Source organism: Callithrix jacchus, chromosome 17 (assembly GCF_049354715.1).
Source record: "Callithrix jacchus isolate 240 chromosome 17, calJac240_pri, whole genome shotgun sequence".
NCBI lineage: Eukaryota > Metazoa > Chordata > Mammalia > Primates > Cebidae > Callithrix > Callithrix jacchus.
Genome location: NC_133518.1, coordinates 66,242,446 through 66,264,036, shown reverse-complemented (window position 1 = coordinate 66,264,036; position 21,591 = coordinate 66,242,446).

The following is a 21,591-nucleotide window of genomic DNA, read 5'->3' as shown; positions in this document are numbered from 1 at the left end:
TATGCTGTATGACATCTTATAAATGGAATCATACAGAATGTAGTTTTTTGAGTCTTGTTTCTTTTACTTAGAATAATGCTTTTGAGATTTCTCCATATTATTGCATATGTCACTAGTTCACTACTTTTTATTTCTGGGTACACTCATTATATAGACAAATCATAGCTTGCTTATTCATCCAATAGTTGAAGGACATTTGGCTTGTTTTCAGTTTTTTAGAATAATACCCTCTAAACATATTCTCCAAATGTTTGTCCACAGGTGTGTGTGTGTGTGTGTGTGTGTGTGGTGTTTGTGTGTGTGGTGTTTGCATGCATGTGTGTGTGTGACTTCTGGGTCATAAGGCAAATGTACATTTAATTTTATAGGAAAATGCCATATTCATTTCCCAACATCAGCAATTTATGAGAATCTCACAGCCAATTTAAAAAAAAGTATAGGTATGTAATGTAATAAAATCTAATAGGTATGTAATGGCATCTCATTGTAGGTTTAATTTGCATTTCCTTAATAATTAATTCTGTTGTTCAGCACTTTTTCATATGCTTATTTGCCATTAATATATCTTTTTTGGCAGGAGGGAGGGGCAGGATGGGGTCTCACCATGTTGCCTAGACTGGTTTTAAGCTCCTAGGCTCAAACGATTCTCCTGTCCCAGGCTCCTAAAGTTTTGGCAAGTATGTGTTCAAATCTTATGTTCATCTTTATTAGTTTGTTTCCTTTTTGTTTAGTTTTGAGAGTTCTTTAGATATCCTGAATACAACTTCTTTACCAGTTACAAGTTTTGCTAATATTTTCTCCCAGTTCAAGGCTTGCATTTTCGTATTCTTAACAGTGATTTTTGAAAAGCAAAACCTTGTTATTTTAGTAAAGACTAATTTATCAGATTCTTTCTTTTACACATTATGCTTTTTGTATCATATGTAAGTAATCCTTGTCTAACTCAAGTTACAAAATATTTTATGTTTCCTTCTAGAAGTTTAGAGTTTTAGGTCTTACATTTAGGCATGTAATCTGCATTAAGTTAATTTTGTATGTAATTCAAGGTATAGATTGACTTTTTTTGCATATTGATATCAAATTATTCTAGCACCATTTGTTGAAAAGATTACCTTTTATGCACTGAATTGCCTTTAAGCCTTGTTCAAAAAATCAGTTGACCATGTGATGCATGGGGTTATTTCTGGACTGTCTGTTCTGTTTTTTTTTTGAGATGGAGTTTCGCTCTTGTTACCCAGGCTGGAGTGCAATGGCGCGATCTCGGCTCACCGCAACCTCCGCCTCCTGGGTTCAGGTAATTCTCCTGCCTCAGCCTCCTGAGTAGCTGGGATTACAGGCACGTGCCACCATGCCCAGCTAATTTTTTTTGTATTTTTAGTAGAAACGGGGTTTCACCATGTTAACCAGGATGATCTCGATCTCTTGACCTTGTGATCCACCCGACTCGGCCTCCCAAAGTGTTGGGATTACGGGCGTGAGCCACCGTGCCCGGCCCTGTTCTGTTTTATTGGTCTGTGTTTCTACGCTTTCACCAACATCCCCCTTTTTGGATAACTGGAACTTTATAATAAGGCTTGAAACAAAATAATGTTAAGAGCTCCAATTTTGTTCTTCTTTTCCAAAATTATTTTGGCCATTCTAGATTGGCTTTCCACATATATTTTCAAATCAGCTTGTTAATTTCAACCAAAACGCCTGCTGATAATTTGATTAGGATGGCATACAATTTAGGATTGAACTGACTTTTTAATAATATTGAGTCTTACAGTTTATAAAAAGTATATACATCCCATTCATTCATGTCTTTTTAAATTTCTCTTAGTAAAGTTTTGTACTTTTCAGCATAGATATTGCCTGTATTTTATGTCTTTTTGTGCAACTGTAAAACATGATTATAAAAATTTTTATTTCCAACTGCTTATTGCTAATATATAGAAATACAATCAATTTTTATATACTGACTTTGTATCCTATGACCTTATTCATCTATTAATTTTAGTAGCTTTTTAGTAGAAACTTTGGGATTTTCTACATAGACAAGTCATGCCTTCTACAAATATGGGTGTTTTTTTCTTTCCTGGCTACATAGTTTTCATCCCTTTATCTGAAATAGGAGTATTGGAAGTGACTATGCTTCCTTTATTCCCATTCTTAATGACAAAGAAGTCAGTCTTTCATCCTTAAATATGAGGATAGTTTTTTGGTAGATGCTCTCTATCAGGTTGTGGAAGCTTCCTTTTATTTTCAATGTGCTTAGACTTTTTATCATGAAAGAATATTGAATTTTTCAAATGCTTTTTCTATAATTATTTAGATAATCATATGGATTTTCTTCTTTATTCTACTGATATGGTGAATTATACTGATATTAAAATGTAAAACCAAACTTTTATTTATATGATAAATTTTACTTCATTATGGTGTGTTAGACTTTTTATATATACTGAATTTAATGTGCATGTATTTTATTGAGGATTTTTTTGTCTATGTTCACGAGGGTTGTTGGTCTACAGTTTTCTTATAGTGCCTTTGTCAGATTTTGGTCTCAGGGTAATGCTGATCTCATAGAATAAGGTAGGATTTGTTCAGTTCTTTACTAATTTCTGGAAGAATTGGTAAAAAAAATTGGTATTGACTCATCCTTAAATGTCTGGAAGGATATTGGCAGTGAGGCTATTAGGGTCTGGAAGTTTTCTTGGTTTCAGTGTTCCAATTACAAATTTAATTGATCTAATAGATATAGGATTATTCAAGTAATCCATTTATTTTTGAGTGACTTTTGGTTGTGTGCACATTCAAAGAATTTGTACTTTTCATCTATATTAGGGGTTAGCAAAATATACCTAAGCCTAATGTGGAATGTAGCTTGTTTTGTATGGTCTATAAGCTAAGAATGATATTACTTTGTAAAGAAATTATAAAATAAGACTATGTAATAGAGACAGTGTGTGGCCCACAAGGCCTGTAATATTTACTATCTGGAGCTTTACAGAAAAAGTGTATCAGTCCCTGATGTATGCTATTTAATTTAAGGCTATCAGTTTGGTTTTTCACTCTTTGAATGTGGCATTTGAAGTGATGTTAGTTCTTATCAACCTTCTTTCATTTTATAGTAGTAATTTGTATCTTGACTCCTTTTTATCAGTTTTATTAGAGGTTCATTAGTTATATTGATGATTTTTTTCTTTGTATTTCTCTTTTAAATTTCATTGATTTCTGCTTTTTTCATATTCCCTTTCTTCTCCTCATGTCAGCTTTAATTTGCCCTTTTTTAGTTTCTTAAAGTGAAAGCTTAGATTATTAATTTGTGAACGTTTTCCTAATATAAGAAAAACATGAAGATTTTTATGTTATGAATTTCCCACTAAGCACAACTTTGGAAACTTTACATGCATTTTATGTTATGTATTCATATTCATTCCGTAAAAACTATTTTCTGACTTCTTTTTGACTTCCTATGTGACTCACTGGTTATTTAGAAGTGTCATGTTTAATTTCTGAATATATACAGAATTTCCAGTATCTTCCTTTATTGATTTCTAAGTTAATTCTGTCCAGGGTAGACAAAATATTTTGTATGATTTGATTATTTTAAATTTGTTAAGGTTTGTATTATGACTTAGAATATGGTCTGTCTTGGTGAATATTTAGTTTGCACATGAAAAGAATGTGGATTCTGCTGTTATTGGGTGGAGTGTTATATAAATATCAATTAGATTAAGTATGTTGGTAGTGATACTCAGGTCTTTATATACTTGTTGATTCTCTGTTACATATTCTATCAACTGATGAGACAGGAATTGTAAGCTCTCCAAATATAACTGTAGATTTGCCTATTTTCCTTTTCAGCTCTATAACATTTGCTTCATGAATTTAGAAACTCAGTTGTTAGGTGCATACACAATTAGAATTTTTATGTCTTCTTGGAAAACTAAATCCTTTATCAATTTGCTCCTCTTTATCTCTGATAAAATCCTCCTCCTCAAGTTGATGTTGTATATTATTACAGCCACTCCAGATTTCTTTTTATTTATTTATTTATTTATTTTGAGACGGAGTTTCGCTCTTGTTCCCCAGGCTGGAGTGCAATGGCGCGCTCTCGGCTCACCGCAACCTCCGCCTCCTGGGTTCAGGCAATTCTCCTGCCTCAGCCTCCTGAGTAGCTGGGATTACAGGCACGGGCCACTATGCCCAGCTAATTTTTTGTATTTTTAGTAGAGATGGGGTTTCACCATGTTGACCAGGATGGTCTCGATTTCTTGACCTCGTGATCCACCCGCCTTGGCCTTCCAAAGTGCTGGGATTATAGGCTTGAGCCACCGCGCCCGGCCCAGATTTCTTTTTGTTAATGTTGTTGCATGTCTTTTTACATCCCTTTATTTTCAACCTATTTAAGTCTTTATATCTAAAGTGTTTCTTGTAGGTAGCATGTAGATATTTTGTGTTCTCATCCAATCTGTAAATCTTCATATTTTAATTAGTACAGATAAATCATTTGTTTAATTTAATTTTGGATAGGATTGTATTAAACTCTACTATTTTACAGGATATTTTCCATTTGCTTCCTTTCTTCAGTCTTTTTTTTTTTTTTTTTGCTTCGTTTTCTACTTACTTTTGAATTGAGTATTTTTTTATGATTCTAGTTTATCTCCACTGTTGGCTTATTATTTATGCCTCTTTTTAAAATTTTTTACTGGTTGTGTTAGGATTTGCAGTATACCTCTACTGGTACAAAACCAGGCACACAGACCAATGGAACAGGATAGAGAACCCAGAAATAAAGGCATTCACCTGCAGCATCTAATCTTTGACGAAGCTGACAAAAATAAGAAGTGGGAAAAGGACTCCCTATTCAATAAGTGGTATTGGGATAGCTGGCTGGCTGCTACACACAGAAGAATGAAACTAAACACCCTCCTTTCACCATATGCAAAGCTTAACTCAAGACGGACAAAAGCTTTAAATACAAGACCTCAAACTATAAGTATCCTAAAGGAAAAGATAGAAAACACCATTGTGGACATTGGTCTTGGGAAAGAATGTATGACTAAGTTCTCAAAAGCAATTGCAGCCAAAACAAAAATTGAGGAGTGAGACCTAATTAAACTAAAGCACTTTTGTAAAGCAAAAGAAACCATCAACAGAGTAAACAGGCAACCTACAGAATGAGAGAAAATATTTGCAAATTATGCATTTGAAAAAGGTTTGATATGCAGACTCTATCAGCAAATTAAACAATGGAACAAACAAAACACATATAATCCCATTAAAAAATAGACAAAAGATGTGGACAATTCTCAAAAGAAGACATGTGAGTGACCAATGAGCATATGAAAAAATGCTCAACAACACTAATCATCAGAGAAATGCAAATCAAAATCACAATCAAATATCATCTCACACCAGTCAAAATGGCTACTATTAAAAAGTCAAAAAACAGATTCTGGTGAGGCTGCAGAGAAAAGGAGTGGCTTACACACTGTCAGTGGGAAAGTAAATTAGTTTAGCCACTGTGGAAAACAATTTGGAGATTTCTCAAAGAACTGAGAACTACCATTTGACCCAGCAATCCCATTACTGAGTATATATCACAAAGAAAATAAATGGTTCTACCAAAAGACACACACTTATATGTTCATCACAGCACTATTAGTAACAGCAAAGACATGGAATCAGCCTAGGCACTCCTCAATGGTTTATTGGATAAAGAAGGTGTGGTACATACACACCATCAAATACCACACAGCCATAAAAAAAATGAAACCATGTCCTTTGTAATAACATGGATATAGCTGGAGGTCATTATCCTAAGGAAATTAATGCAGGAACAGAAAACCAGATATTGTATGGTCTTGCTTATAATTGGGCTAAATGTTAGGTACTCATGAACATTGAGGATGCATAGGAAGCGGGGGCGGGAAGTGGCAAGGTTGAAAAACTAACTGTTGGGTATTATGCTTTCTCTCTGGGCAATGCAATCATTAGAAGCCAACCCTCTGCATCATACAATATACCCATGTAACAAACCTGTACATGTACCCCATGAATCTAAAATAAAGGTTGGAATCATTAAAAACTTTACAGTATATATCTCTATTTTCAATGTCTATTTTTAAATAACAGAATAATCCCGTAGTGTAAGGGTCTTACTTCCAATTCTTCTCTTCCTCTTTTTGTACTATCGTTGACATTTCTTTTACTTTTTTATATGCTATTTACTCACAATATATTGCTGCTATTTTTTTTTTTTTTTTGCTTTAGGCAGTTGATTTCTTTTAGAATGATGAATAATATGAAAATATGTTTTTATGTTTATTTCCATTTTACATTATTTTCAGAACTCTTTATTTCTTCATGTACATCCAGGTTTCTATCTAGTGTTATATTCCTTTTGCTTGAAGAATTTCTTTTCACATTTTGCATAAATTCACAAAATTTTTATTACCAATAAAGATTTTGTTGGTAATAAAATCTTTCTAATTTCATTTGTCTGAAAATTCATTATTTTACCTTCATTTTTGAACAGTATTTTCACTGGCTACAAGATACTAGGATAGCCATTTTCATTTTCGATATTTTAAAGACATCACTTTCTTGTCTTCTAACTTGCATAGTGTTTGTCAAGAAATCTGCTATAATGCTTATCTTTGTTTTTCAGTAAGTAATATGTGTATCTTTCTTTTTTCCTCTGGCTGCCTTCAAGATTTCCTCTTTATCTTTGTTTTCAGTTTGGATTTAATATGTCTAGGGATGTGTGTGTGTGTGTGTGTGTGTGTGTGTGTGTGTGTGTGTTTGAGGAGGGGATATTGATCCAGCTTGAGGTTTTCTAAATTTCTTAGATCTGTGGTTGATACACTTTCTTATTTTTGGAAAGTTCTTCATTATCTTTTCAAATATTTTTCCCTGCTATCTCTCTCTTCTTCTGAGATATTAATTATACATTAGAATGTTTCATATTGTTCCATAGCTCTTGAATGCCTTGTTCTTTTTTCTTCTGTCACATTTTTATCCTCTGTGTTCTCAGTTTTGGTAACTTTGATACTCTTTCCATGTTCACTGATTATTTCCTTGGCTATATCATGCCTGCTTATGAGCCCGTCAAAAGCATTCTTCTTTTCTGTTATCACAATTTTTTTTCTAGCATTCCTATTTGACTCTTCCTTACAATTCCTATTTCTCTGCTGAAATTCCCCATCTATTCATGAATGGCCTCCACTTTTTCCACTGGAAACCGGTCAGAAAGGGGATGGACAGCTTCCATTAAAAGACAGGATTTGAGCAGAACTTGCAGATCATACAGTTTATGGTTTGGATCTGAATTTAAATTTATCAGAAAGGAGACATCATTCTGTCACTTTTAGATTTATTTAAAGAAGTCTTTAGAATCTAGATTGACTCCAGTTTGAATCTGATTCCCAGTTATGCCTCTCAATGGACTCAACTGGTAGTAGGTACTTAGCATGTCCTACATTTTCAAAGAATTTTATTCACAGCAGCCCAGCTTTCCTGGTCTGTGTCTGTAAGTGTAGCCTAGGCCATCTGGTCTTTTTCTCCCTGGTGTGAGAAACTAGATATTATCTTGCCTACTATCTTTCTTTGCTAATGTTGCTAGTGAAATAACGACTCTGCCTGAATGGAAGTAAAGTACAGATGAGACAATAACAAAGACCAGTGCTACCATTTATCAAGCACTTGCCACATACCAGTGGCAGAAAAGATAAAGAATCAGAGGCACCAAGAATTGAAGTATCATATACAGGACTGCAGATATAATAAGAGGCAGAGGTAGAATGCCACCCCAGTATCTTAAGTATCTACACTTGAGGAATCTCAAGTGTATTGGTATCTGCTCAATACCATTTTTAAGAACTGCTATCTAGAGTGATGACTCTCAAATAGAATGTCTTATATTAATAAAAATTCTCTGTGGAAGAGCTGACTTTTGAAGATGATACTAAGAGTCTTAAAGAAGAAAGTTTCATTCACCCTGAGAAATCCTGTTACTCCAAGATTGTGGAAGAGACTTTCTCCCCAGTGTTGAAAGCCTGCTCAGATGTCACCCTTAGAAACAACAGCAACTGTGACAGTAAAAGGCAGACAATGGAAGGTATAACCAAATCCTGAGTCCCTACCTCCTACTTCAGGGTTAACAAACTACACTGAGACCTGTGGCCTGGGTTTGGGACCCAGCTGCTAAAAGCACTTTCGTTAGTTCCTCCTAAGTGGGCTCTCTAAGAAATCCAGTGATTGTGAATGCTTTAGACAGGCACAGCTGTTGGGGAGCAAAGGAACATCTTCTTGTATTTCTATAAAGAAAACAAGTTGACCATGTATTTGGATCTATCCAAGGATGCTGAAAGCACTGTTTTTTAAATGTTTTAAAATTACTGAGGGAGGATCAAAGCATTCAGATAGTGGTAGCCAGATTTTGACCAATTTCATACACATTTAATCTTTCCTGTCCTTCTTATGGGGGCATGTCAATACAATTTTTATTATTATAAAAAATGATAATGTCACACATAGTGCAGCTTTTTTGTATTCTGTGAACCATTTTGCATATACTATTTCATTTCACCTGAAGAGAACATTTAGGCAGATGGAGAAAGTGAAGCATGTTCTAGCAAGGAGACTTGCACTAGAGAACAAAGTAAGGATGCATCAGAGCTGAGTCTGGTTAAAACTATGAGACTGGCTTCTAAATAAATCAGAGACCTTGTTTCAAGGATAAAAAGTGAGCCTGGGAACAGGACAGGAAAGTAAAGCACGACTATGAATTTAGGCATAAGATAGAAAGGTAGCTCCTTCTTGAAGGGCAAAACGTTGAAGCACATTACCTCCTAAGTTTGGCGACCGTGAATGGAGGTGCTATGCTCTTGGCTCTATGCTTTATGATGACATGACTTGTTGACAGAACTTGTCTCCTGGGTACCTTTGTCCAGACTCCTAGCCTTTATCCTAGAGATAAGTCAATGGGATCATTCCATTCTTGTTCCCGTTCCATGTAGCCCCACCATAACTTGGAGAATCCCAGACAATTTATAGTTTCATCAGCAATGCCTGTTTCTACTCATCCTTATTAACCCTGGCTATCACCAATTATTTAAAAAAATTGCTTATTACAGGTGGAAAATGGTATCTCATGATCATTTTTATTAATCTTCTTATCCTTGCTAGAAGTTGAGTACCTTCTCATAGATGTATAGATTTATATTTCTTCTTTCATGAATTGCCTCTTTACCTTTTGCCTGATATATGTTTATAAATCTTCATATTTTCAATATTTTAAAATAAATTTAAAAGTACTCCTCTTACAAATTGCATATATACTTTTTTTTCCTTTTATATCCGAAAATCTTTGTTTTTTGATGGAAGGTCCAGCCATTGACTTTTGTTGTGATTACATGTATATTTGATTTTATTTCTGTTATCTTGCTTTATTTTCTATTTGCTGTGGATTTTTTTCTCATTCACTGGATTGACTGAGTTGTCTTTTACCCTTTTTCAGTTTTGTGCTTGTGTTGTGTCTTACGAAAGCATTTTGGAATCTCTACATCCTGTTTCTAGTTAGCTCATGTTTAATCATGTCACTCTGTCACCCAAGCTGTAATGCAGTGCTATGACCGTGGCTCACTATAGCCTCTGCCTCCTGGGTTCAAGTGATTCTCCGGCCTCAGCCTCCCGAGTAGTTGGGATTATAGGTGTGTGACACCATGCCTGGCTAATTTTTGCATTTTTAGTAGAAACAGGGTTTCACCATGTCGGCCCGGCTGGTCTCGAATTCCTGAGCTCAAGTGATCTGTCTGCCTCAGTCTCCCACAATGCTGGGATTACAGGTCTGAATAACTGCACTCAACCAGCCATGTATTTTTAATGTATATAAACATATTTTCTATTATCGAAGATAAATCAATATTTATAACCCACACCATTCAAACGGATGTTTGGCATACTTTCATTTCTTCCTTTCCTTCGAGAATTATTTTCATTATTTTTAATTCCAGATTTTAGCTTTTTCTCGATTATTTATGTCTTTCCAAATGTTTTGAGATTGTTGCTTATACATTTACTTTTAGAAATTCAAGCATGGGGTGATTAATACAGGCAGCTAATGTGGGTTTTCCTCAGCAGAAGTAAAGTATTATCTCTGCAGTAGGCTCTGCTCTCACTGGGAAACTTCTCTTCAATGGACAGAGAACGACAGAATCTAGGCTTTTCTAAGGTTGAGAGCCAAGAGCATGGCACCTCCATTCATGGTCGCCAAACTTAGGAGGCAACGTTTTGCCCTTCAAGAAGGAGCTACCTTTCTATCTTACATCTAAATTCATAGTCGTGCTTTACTTTTCTCTCCTGTTCCCATGCTCACTTTTTATCCTTGAAACAAAGTCTCTGATTTATTTAGAGACCAGTCTCATAGTTTTAACCTGGACAGAAAACCATGGCCAACTGCTGAATATGGGCAGACAGATAAAAGAGTGTAGAGATCAACAGCCATGCCTGTTCAACTGCTCTTTAATAAATTATCTCAGAGATCACCAATTGACTCAGCCCTTGCTGAGTTTCTATGGAGAATTGCATTGCACCCAACTTGTGCCTCAAAGTGGGCTTGCCAGCTGATGTTTTGATATTTGTTTTTTTTTTAATCAATCAATGAGTCATTTCTCCTGTGTCTTCCAGAGATCCCCAAAATTTCTGACTTAGAAACGGCACCTTTCCTCATTTACCACCTGTAACCAGAGTTACTGACATTTCACACACAAGGAACCTGAGGCTTAGAGAAGGTAACCTTGAGAAGCAGGAGATATTACACAGAGATAACATGTCTTATCATGTTACAGGGTTAATAAGTTGGGGAAGTTGAAAACCAGTCTTGGGAGCCAGCTCTACCTTTCCCATCATTGTGCAAATAATAAATCTCAGTTTAAAGCACCAAAGTATACTGTCTCCTCAGTTTCTTTCTTTAAGAAGCTGAGATTTACCTGGTCTGTTTCAGCTATGAGATGTGCCATGACCCATTAAGAACATTATCTTTGGAAAATGTGGTAGTTGGAGCTACCTTTCCCATCATTGTGCAAATAATAAATCTCAGTTTAAAGTACCAAAGTATACTGTCTCCTCAGTTTCTTTCTTTAAGAAGCTGAGATTTACCTGGTCTGTTTCAGCTATGAGATGTGCCATGACCCATTAAGAACATTATCTTTGGAAAATGTGGTAGTGGAGCATGTGGAAATATATGAGGAGCTCCTCCTCTCCCTATCACGTTTATGTTAATTTATTTAACCAAAATGTGTTGAGTGCCTACTACTTACCATATACAGTTAATACTTAGTTCAGTGTGGTAAATAATAGGCAAGCTCTCTTTTCTCATGGAGCCTGTAGTCACCACTGTGACCTGACATTGATGATTAGCTCTTGGCTTTTACTTTTGCCTCTTTGCCTCTACTAAGTAAAAAAGTCTTACTGATCAGTACAGTATAGAAATTGCATTAATATAACTTGGAAACTATCTCTAGTAGTGTATTATAAAAGCAAAATAGGATTTTATTAACATTTAAGTATGGCCAAGTGGGTCACACATTTTGAAAAAAGACTTTTGTCTTAGGTCGTTTTTTGGGAAGACTGTGAGTCCAAAATTTGTACTGATTCAGTGAAAGCTTCTGAAGTACCTTTTTCATGTTAAACAGTCTATGGCCGTCTTAATGAAATGGGGCGTATAATATATGCAATAAAAATGAGAAATGAAGTGGGATTCAAAGAAGCACCAAACCTTGAGGTAACATGTGGCTTTGAGAATATTCAGTCTCATATTTAGGCCTTGTTCTCCTTGTCCCCTACCCACAAAGAAGATGGCACTAAATGATGTCTAAGTTCTTCTAGCAGTAATCTGCAATAGAAATATAATACAACAAACTGTTTTCCACATTTATATTTTCACTACATAGGACTTTCCTTGAGATTAGTAGAAGTCCTAAGGAGGAAGGATGAAGGAGAGACATGGCAATTGAACCTACAAAGTCTGTTAAATCCACAAGATTACTGTTGGGTATTATGTCTTAAATTCCCCAATAAGGTATTAGAATGAGCTACTTTCTGTGAAGGGCTCATGTTTTAATAACCAGACAGGAGCTTTCCCTTGTTGCCTGTGAAGGCTCAATGACAATAGAAATTGCTTTAGGGAGAAAAATCAAAGCAAGAAGGTTATGTTTCTTTTTCTAAGATGGTGTGTTGCTGGGCCTGGTGACTCACACCTGTAATTTTCGTATTTATTAAAAATAATAAATACCATGTGCAGTATTTAGCATAAAACTTGTCATGTTGTAAGTGCTCAATAAATATTAGGTATTCTGCACCTGTAATCCCAGCTGCTCAGGAGGCTGAGGCAAGAGACTTGTTTGAATCTAGGAGACGGAGGTTGCAGTGAGTGGAGATCACACCATTGCACTCTAGCCTAGGGGATAAGAGTGAAACTCCATCTCAAAAAAAAAAAAAAAAGAAAAAGAAAAATTAATGTGTGAGATGGAGATATACTTTTTGGGTTTTGGATTTTTTTTTTTTTAATCCTTCCATGTCGCTTCTTAGAAAAAAGCTGGAGAAAGCAAGCTTTGGGACCTGAAGATGGTGGGATTTACTTTTTGGTGCAATTTACACCTTTCCCAAAGAAATTCCTTAGAAACCCCAATAATCGGTAAATGATGTTTTCTTAAATTGGTCTCCTCAAATTGCTACTTGGAGAAAGTGAGGTATCTCTCTTCATTTTGCCTGCAGCCTACTGTTGATGCTCTGTTTAAAAGGGCCCATTTACACTATAACTGAGAGGTGCATCCATGAACAATTGTTCCAAGGCCCTGAAGATATCTTTCTTCTCCGTCTATTTCTTTTTGCCCTTGTTTCACCTCCTGCATCTCCCTTCCAGAAACCCATTCATATACATATGGGACACACACACACACACACAATTACAAAAGTATTTAAATATAGTCTGAAGAATAAGAGCATAAGCTCAGGAATCAGATTGCCTGTATTCTCCATTTAGCAGCTGCATAATCCTGGCCAAGTCATGTAGCCTCTCTGTGCCTCAGTTTCCTGTACACCATAGGTTGTTATAAGGATTAAATGGGCTCATCCGTGTGCAGTATTTAGCATAGAACTTGTCATGTTGTAAGTGCTCAATAAATATTAGGTATTCTGCCCATGATTAACTTTCATTGTGCTTTCATTCTTACGGTGTCCTGGGGAATGGATACCTTTGCAGGGACAGATTATCAAATAAAATGCCCTCAAACATGAGCCAGAATTGAGGTCAGTTTCCATCTGTGAGTAGGGTAGGTAAAGTGCTGTGTGACTTGCCTTTAGTTTTCACATGAGTTCAAGTCCTGATAGCAACTTGGGAACTGGGTGGTAATAACCTCTGGGTGCCCTTTCAAAGGAACAAAATTAAATGTCACTTGCCAGGTGCTGAAACTTACTCTGAGGACAGTAAGTTAAGGGAAATACCTGTGTTAAGCAAAGCTAAAAAAATGATCTGCTGTGGTCAAAATCACTTTGGCAAAGCCCTACAGGGCTCCTTCTATACACATGTGTGCATATGTTTCTGCATGTGTTTCCCTTGAAATCACTTTGGGATGGAGAGAGGAAGGGCAGGTGGGTGGGGACTTTGGATGTGATACTGACAAATACAAGCAGTGGGAAACTTGACAATTTCTGTCCACATGAACTCCCACTGTTTCCTTTTTTTTCTCAATTGTTACAGGCTCTGGTTTTCTTTTAGTTTTGAGTTTCAACCTTAACTTAACTTTAGTTACAAGATCAGTTTGATGCTCTTATACAAGAGCTGTGGTCACATGCATAGGGCTGCAAAAGACACCTGCCTGATTGGGAATGATCTGCCATCGATTTCCCAAACTTGGTGTCCATCAGGTGAAACTAAGTTGTAGTCCTTTAAACTTCTCTCTCCCAGTTAAAAAATTATCTACAAGGACAGCCAGTGAGAAATTCTTAAATGCCATACATCTTGCTTTTGTGGGTTATTACCCACAAGCTCAAATTTTCCATGCTGCTGAGAAGGGAGAGAAATTGTCATGTGAGGGAGAAAACCTGTGTGTCTTGTATGATTTTGGGAATAACAGGAGCAAAAACATTGTTCCTCTCTTTCCATTAATGTAATAAGTGGTTCCAGCTAACATGCATACAACTTATCGTGCAAACTTCCTATACACAAACATACAGGCTTGTAAATGAACAAATTTTTTAACAAATAAAAAAATCCAGAAAGCAAGAAGATTCTCCACCACTCATACTACACAAAGCTTTGTGTAAATGCCAAAGAAGGTACCAAAAACTGATAGTTGGAAGCTATAGAGAATTTAATAAAACTTTCTGTACTATTTAAGTTTCCAAGATTTCATTAATAGAAGCACTGTTTCAGTTTTGTGAGGGCTGTTGCCTGAAGTGGAGAAAGGAGACAGAAAGTGTCAGTGAACTCCCTAAGATAATGCTTGGAGAAGCAATTGCATGGAAATGTGTGGATTTTATTTTTTGCCTATATTGTAAGCTTCTACCAGCCAGCATTCATTCATTCATTTATTTACTTACTCGTTCACTCATTCATGCACTCAGACTTCTGGTTCATAGTATCTGCTAGAAGTTAGTCGTAGCTATTGGCCAGAAAAAAAGAGAGCTGTGATGTTGGCCAAGAGATCAATTATGACTCCCCATGGGAGAAACTCCTCTAGAGATCTCTACATACTGTCATCTGGGAAACATAGGATGTAGGGAATAGCTGTGTACTCAGGGTCATCAATTTATAGGCAGGAAGCTCTGCTTATTAGACTTAGAAGTTTCTGCAAGTTATAGATTGATGGTCAGGACTTTGGCTGCTGCTCAGAGAGGAGAAAGGCAATGAGATTCTGGAAACTGACTGTGAAATTAACTGCTTATGCCTTTTAAACCTACTGGAAAATCCAAGTGTCCCTTTCAAGGGACTTACTTCAAGACCTCCCTTAGTAGGAAACTTCTCCCATGAGCCCTACACTGTGAAAGTACATAAGTCCCGTTTGCAGGAAATCTTACACCCAGAAACACACTCTCATTGATCTCTGTCTTTGAAGTATAGATTCACCCACAAGATGTGACTCAAAGACATAAAAGATGTGGCAACCCCCATGGCCAAGGTTAAGGTCGTTATCTTCTAATAGAAGTTAGTTTAGATATTAGTCACACGTCATGCAGGATAACCTTTGCCAGTCCCTGCCCATCTTCTTTATAGTTAATTTCACAACAATCCCTTTCTTTTTCAAAAACTTTGAGAAAAAAAAATCCTCTGGCTAATTTACATGTATGATTATATCAGTCTTTGCAATAGTTCTAAAATGTATCTGAGGATTATAACTGGACATTTGCTTTATTAAATGATCGGCTGGTATGCCTAAGATCCTTGCTTACTCCTGATTACATCTCTAAATGCAAAGGTAAGAATATGGGACCTTCAACTTTTAACTTATCCGTGTTACATTTTCAGTTCCAGAAATGAGATGACCCTGGATCTGCACATCTTCTCTAAGGGTGTTAACAATTGAACTGGAGAAATTATAAGCCTTAAAGTGTTGACCTTTTTTTCTAAAATGTGTGAGCAAATTTCATGGAGTTGAACTGGATAATAAATGGCAAAAATTGGACTATATGTTGTGCCATGCACACATGAGAACTGACCATTGTTAGCTATGTCTGTGGGATATCATCATTGCAATTTGGAAATCACTTGCTCAATGTGAGGGCAAAAAAAAAAATTAGAAAATAATATGTCAATGCATGTCTTTAAAATATACATTTCTACCTTTTATAAAACTATATTATTAAGCTATTCATAATCACTATAATTCAGATTGGCCTGAAATATAAAATGAAGAAAATGCAGGTTTCTCTCCCTCCCCTTTCCTTCTTAGTGTCCCTTCAGGTACTTTTTCTTTTTTAAAACAGAGAATTCCATTCGGGCTGATGTTTTTCTAAATTAATCAACAAACAAGAAATAATAAATGTTCACCAGAAACCATACGTACTAGTCAGCTCTAACATTGCTGTAAAGGAACACCTGAGACTGGGTAATTTATAAGGAAAAGAGATTTAATTGGCTCGTGGTTCTGCAGGCTGTATAGGAAGCATGATGCTGGCCATTGGCTTAGCTTCTAGAGAGGCCTTAGGAAACTTACAATCATGGTGGAAGGCAAAGGAGAACCAGGCTCATCTCACATGGCCAGAGCAGGAGGAAGGGGCCGGGGAAGTGCTATATGCTTTTATGCAACCAGATCTCATGAGAACTCTATAATGAGAACAGCACCAAAGGGGCGGTGTTAATCATTCATGAAGGATCTACCCCCATGATCCAATCACCTCCCACCAAGCCACACCTCCAATATTGGAGATTATAATTTGACATGAGATTTTCGAGGGGACACAGATGCAAATCATATCATTTTGTCTCTGGCCTCTTCGACTCTCATGTCCTTCTCACATTGCAAAATACAATCACCCCTTCTCTACAGTCTTCCAAAGTTTTAACTCATTCCAGCATTAACTCAAAAGTCCAAAATCTCATCTGAGACAAGGCAAGCATCTTCCTCCTATGGGTCTGTAAAATCAAAAACAACAGTAATATTACTCGCAAGATAGAATGCAGATGCAAGCATTGGGTAAACATTGCCATTCCTGAAGGGAGAAATTGATCAAAAGAGAGAAACTAAAAGCCCCATGCAAGTCTGAAACAGCAGGGCAGTCATTAAATCTTAAAGGTCCAAAATAATCTCCTTTGACTACATGACTCACATCCATGCCACACTGATGCAAGGAGTGGGATCCCAAAGCCTTGGTTAGCTCTGCTTCTATGGCTGAGCCCTGACAGCTACTCTCACTGGCTGGTATGGCTTTTCAGGTGCAGGGTGCAAGCTATCAGTGGATCTACCATTCTGGAGTCTGGAGGATAATGGCCCTCTTCTCACAGTTCCACTAGGCAGTGCCTTAGTGGGGACTCCATATGGGGGCTCCAACCCCACATTTCCCTTCTGCACTGCCCCAGTAGATGTTATCCATGAGGGCCCCACTTTTGCAACAGACTTTTGATTGGACATCCAGGTTTTTCTATACATCCTCTGATATCTAGGTGGAAGTCCCCAAGCCTCAACTTTTGCATTCTGTGCGCTGCAGGCTTAACACCACATGGAAACAACCAAGACTTATAGTTTGCAAACTTGAGCTGTACCTGGGCCCCCTTGAGCCACAGCTGGAGCTGGAGCAGCTAGAATGCAGGGAACAGTGTTCTAAGGTGGCATAGGGCAGCAGTGGGTGGAGGGCCCTGGGCATGACCCAGGAAACCATTCTGTCCTCCTAGGCCTTTGGGCCTGTAATGGGAGGGGCTACCATGAAGTTCTCTGTAATGTCTTCAAGTCCTTTTCCCCATTGTCTTGGTTGTCAGCACTTCCCTTCCTTTTAGTCATGCAAATTTCTTCAGGTGGCTTGAATTGCTCCCCTAAAAGTGAGCTTTTCTTTTCTGCCACATGGCCAGGCTGCAAATTTTTCAAACTTTTATGCTCTCCTTCCCCTTTAAATATAAGTTCCAGTTTTACCTCATTTCTTTCCTCATGCATGTGAGCTCTTAGAAGCATCCGGATCAAATCTTGAACACTTGCTGCTTAGAAATTTCTTCCCCCAGATACCCTAAATCATCACTCCCAATTTCAAAGTTCCACAGATCCTTAAGGCAGGAGCAAATGCCATCAGGTTCTTCACTAATGTGTAGCAAAAGTAACCTTTGCTCCAGTTCCCAATAAATTCCTCAGCTCCATCTGAGACCTCATCAGCCTGATCATCTCTGTCCATATCACTCAGCATTTGGGTCACAACAATTTAACAAGTCTCTAGAAAATTCCAAACATTCCCTCATCTTCCTGTCTTCTTCTGAGCTCTTCATACTTTTCCAACTTATGCCCATTATTCAGTTCCGAAGCTGCTTTCACATTTTCAGGTATCTTTATAGCAATGCCCCACTCCTTGGTACCAATTTTCTGTATTAGTCAGTTCTCACATTCCTATAAATATCTGAGACTGGGTAATTTATAAAGAAAAATTGTTTAATTGGCTCACAGTTCCACAGGCTATACAGGAAGCATGATGCTGGAAGCCACTCAGCTTCTGGGGAGGCCTCAGAAAAGTTACAAATCATGGAAGAAGACAATGGGGAAACAGACTTGTCTTACATGACCAAAGCAGGAGGAAGTTGGGGGGAGATATCACACACTTTTAAACAATCAGATCTCATGAGAACTCTATCATAAGAATTGCACCAAAGGGATGGTGTTAAACCATTAATGAAGTCCATCCCCATGATCCAGTTACCTCCCACCAGGCCCTACCTGCAACAATGGATATTATTATTTGACATGAGATTTGGGTGGGGACACAGATCCGAACCATATCACCGTATAGACACAGAGCATAGCACATCCTTCTAAACTTATGATTAGATCTTCCTACCCTGCTAGATGGGATATGCCCCATACTGTGAAAGTATCAATGTCGCATTTGATGACAATCTTTCTGTTTCTGTGTTCCTTAGCACTTAGTACATATTTTGGAACATTAATTTATACTAGATTGTATTTATACATAATTTTTTTGACACATACCATTATATCTCAATTTTCATATTGTCTTCTCTCACATCCTGGTTCCCCCCTATTTGGTGCACGAGTGTTCAATTGGTTTGTATAGTGAGTACATCGCAAATGTCATCAAAAAATACTATCATCCCAATTTCAAATTTAAATAAATTAGGTTTTCATTGATATTATTGTCCAGTGTGTTTGTTTGCTAAGGCTGCCATAACAAAATACCACAGACTGGATGGCTTAAACAGAAATTTATTTTCTCACAGTTCTGGAGGCTGGAAGTCCAAGATCAAGGTGTCAGCAGGGTTGGTTTCTCCAGAGGCCTCTCTGGAGAGGCTTGCAAATGGCTGCCTTCTCATTCTCCACACATGGCCTTTCCTCTGTGAGCATGCACTCCTGGTGGCTCTCTCTCTTTTTAGAAAGACACTGTTTCTATTGGATTAGGACCCCACCCTTATGATCTTATTTAATCTAAGTATATCTCCTTAAAAGCCCTGTTTCTAATTACAATCACATTAGGATTTAGAACTTTCATATATGAATTTGGTGGTGGGAGGTGGGCACAATTTTTTCCACAACAAATTGTGGTAGGCAGGATTTTCAAATGTCCCCTAAATTTTCTTCATCCTGATAAGCATGCTTCTCCACTTTAAAGATGATGGATTTTACACTCCTGTGATTCAGTTACACTATATGACAGACTATATATTCAGATAGTGAGATTGTCCAGGTGGGCCAAGCCTAACTCTCAAACTCTTTGAAAGCAGATAGTTTTCTCTGGCCAGTAGCAGAAGGAAAAATCAGAGACTTTATTTGTTAGAAATATAATATAAAGGAGGTTCTCTATTGCTGAGAAGAGGGGTGCCATGAATGCTAGAGAGTGACCTCTAGGAGCTGACAGCTAACCCTGCAGAGCTGTCTTGACAATAGCTACCTCAATCCTACAGTTGCAAAGAAATAAATTCAACCTACAATCTGAATAAATCTGGAAGTGGATTCTTCCCCAGAGACTCTAGATGAGAACTCAGTCCAGTTGACACCTTTATTTCAGCTTTGTGATGGCTTGAGCACAGAATCCAATCATGTCATGCAGGACTTTTGATCAATAGAATGGTGAGATAATACATGAGTGTTATTTTAGACTGCTAAGCACATGGAAGTCTGTTATGTAGAAATAGAATACTGATACACTTAGGTATTAATAGGTTATCTAGGGCAACCATAGAGCCATGGAAACAAGTAATTGGAGCTAACACTTCTTCTTCTACCAACATAAAACAAAAGAAAATCCATATATCCTCTCCTTGCTCCGTTAGGGAGAAAATACAATTTTATTCTCCCCTCTGACTTCAAAGACTTGTTTGAGAGGAATCCCTGACTGAAATTTTGATCCAGGATATGTTTAAGAAAATACTGTAGTTTATAAGTTTCTGTGAGTTTGTGAGTGTGTGTGTGTGTGTGTGTGTGTGTGTGTGTATAATACGGAAGTTGGAAATTTTTAGATTTAGCAAAGGCCTTTCTGAGGTTTCTCAAATGCAGAAATAGACCAAAAGCTATTTGGGTGGGGACTGGGGAGACAGAGAGCAAAGCATAATAAATGAGGAAGATTTAGGAATGCAAGTGTTGGGAAGATCAGGATTGACAGCTGCAGACTGAAGACAAGGAGAGGATAAGTTGCACAGCACATTCTCAGGAGAAAAACAGACCATGGGATGGTCGTAGCAGGGAAATGTCTTTGGAGAACAATTAAAGGACAATTGAATGAATATATATTAATTTATTCTCTTGATGAAACTCTACTCTTCTCTCCCTCTTTGACCCCAAAACTTTAGTCAAAGGCTATGAGACCTTTATGTGAGAGGGGATTGAAGGGAAAGTCTAATAAAGAGGACTTAATGTTTTTTAACTCAACACTCTACTGATACCAATGTGGTGGCAACAGCATCTCACGGAGACAGGCCAAAATCTCAGATCTGCAGTCATTGAAACCAATAGAGGCCCAGGTCCAAGCCAAGGACTCCAGGCAGGACCCCATGATAAGAGAAAAGCAACCTGCAATGGCTGTGATGGAGAGCGCCTCAACAGAAATATGAGTCTCTGGGACAGGGTTTCTGAACCTTGACACTATTGACATCTGGGGACCAATAATTCTTGGTTGTGAGGTACCGTCCTGAACATCATAGGATGTTTAGCAACGGCCCTGGTCTCTACCTCTAGTACCACTCTCCTCCCAGTTGTAACAATCAAACATATTTTACCCGTTTATCAATATCCTCTACGGGCAAAATCACCTAGGTTAAGAACCATTGTCCTGCACCAATCCTTTCAGGGAAACTGGGAGAAGCTCTGGACATCTGCAAAACATGGAATGTTGACGTAAAACCATAGGACTGAAGAACTCCAAGCTGGAGAAGACTGAGTTACAGTAATATAAGCAGAAATGTAGAGTCAGAAAGAATTTGGGGGTTAGGAGTCGTTGTGGGGGTTAGGTGTTTATGTTTAAAAGGAGAACTCACTTGTCTCTAAAACACTTTTTTCTCCAGGAAATAAAGTTCTGAGTTTCTGTCACCATCAGCAGGCTATGCTGTTTGCCCAATTCAAATAAAATTTTCCTTTATAAAAACATCCTAAGTATTTAATTGAAATAACCAAAATGAAGACCCAAAATGAAGTTCTTACGGTTTCCAACAGAGAAAGACTGTGATTTGGTTCAAGCCACTTGTGAGCCACCTGCCTGCCACGGGTACTGCATTTATAGCACCCTTGATTAGATGTGACATTTTCTCACACTGAGTATTTTGCCCGTATTTGAAGAGACTCACACAGGGGACCTTATTAAAATCTGCAGAAGTCCGTGAATACATGAGGATGCACTTATGTGAAGGGGAGGGAGAGAATGGATTTTTATCTTCTGGGAATCTGGTGGTTTTATTTT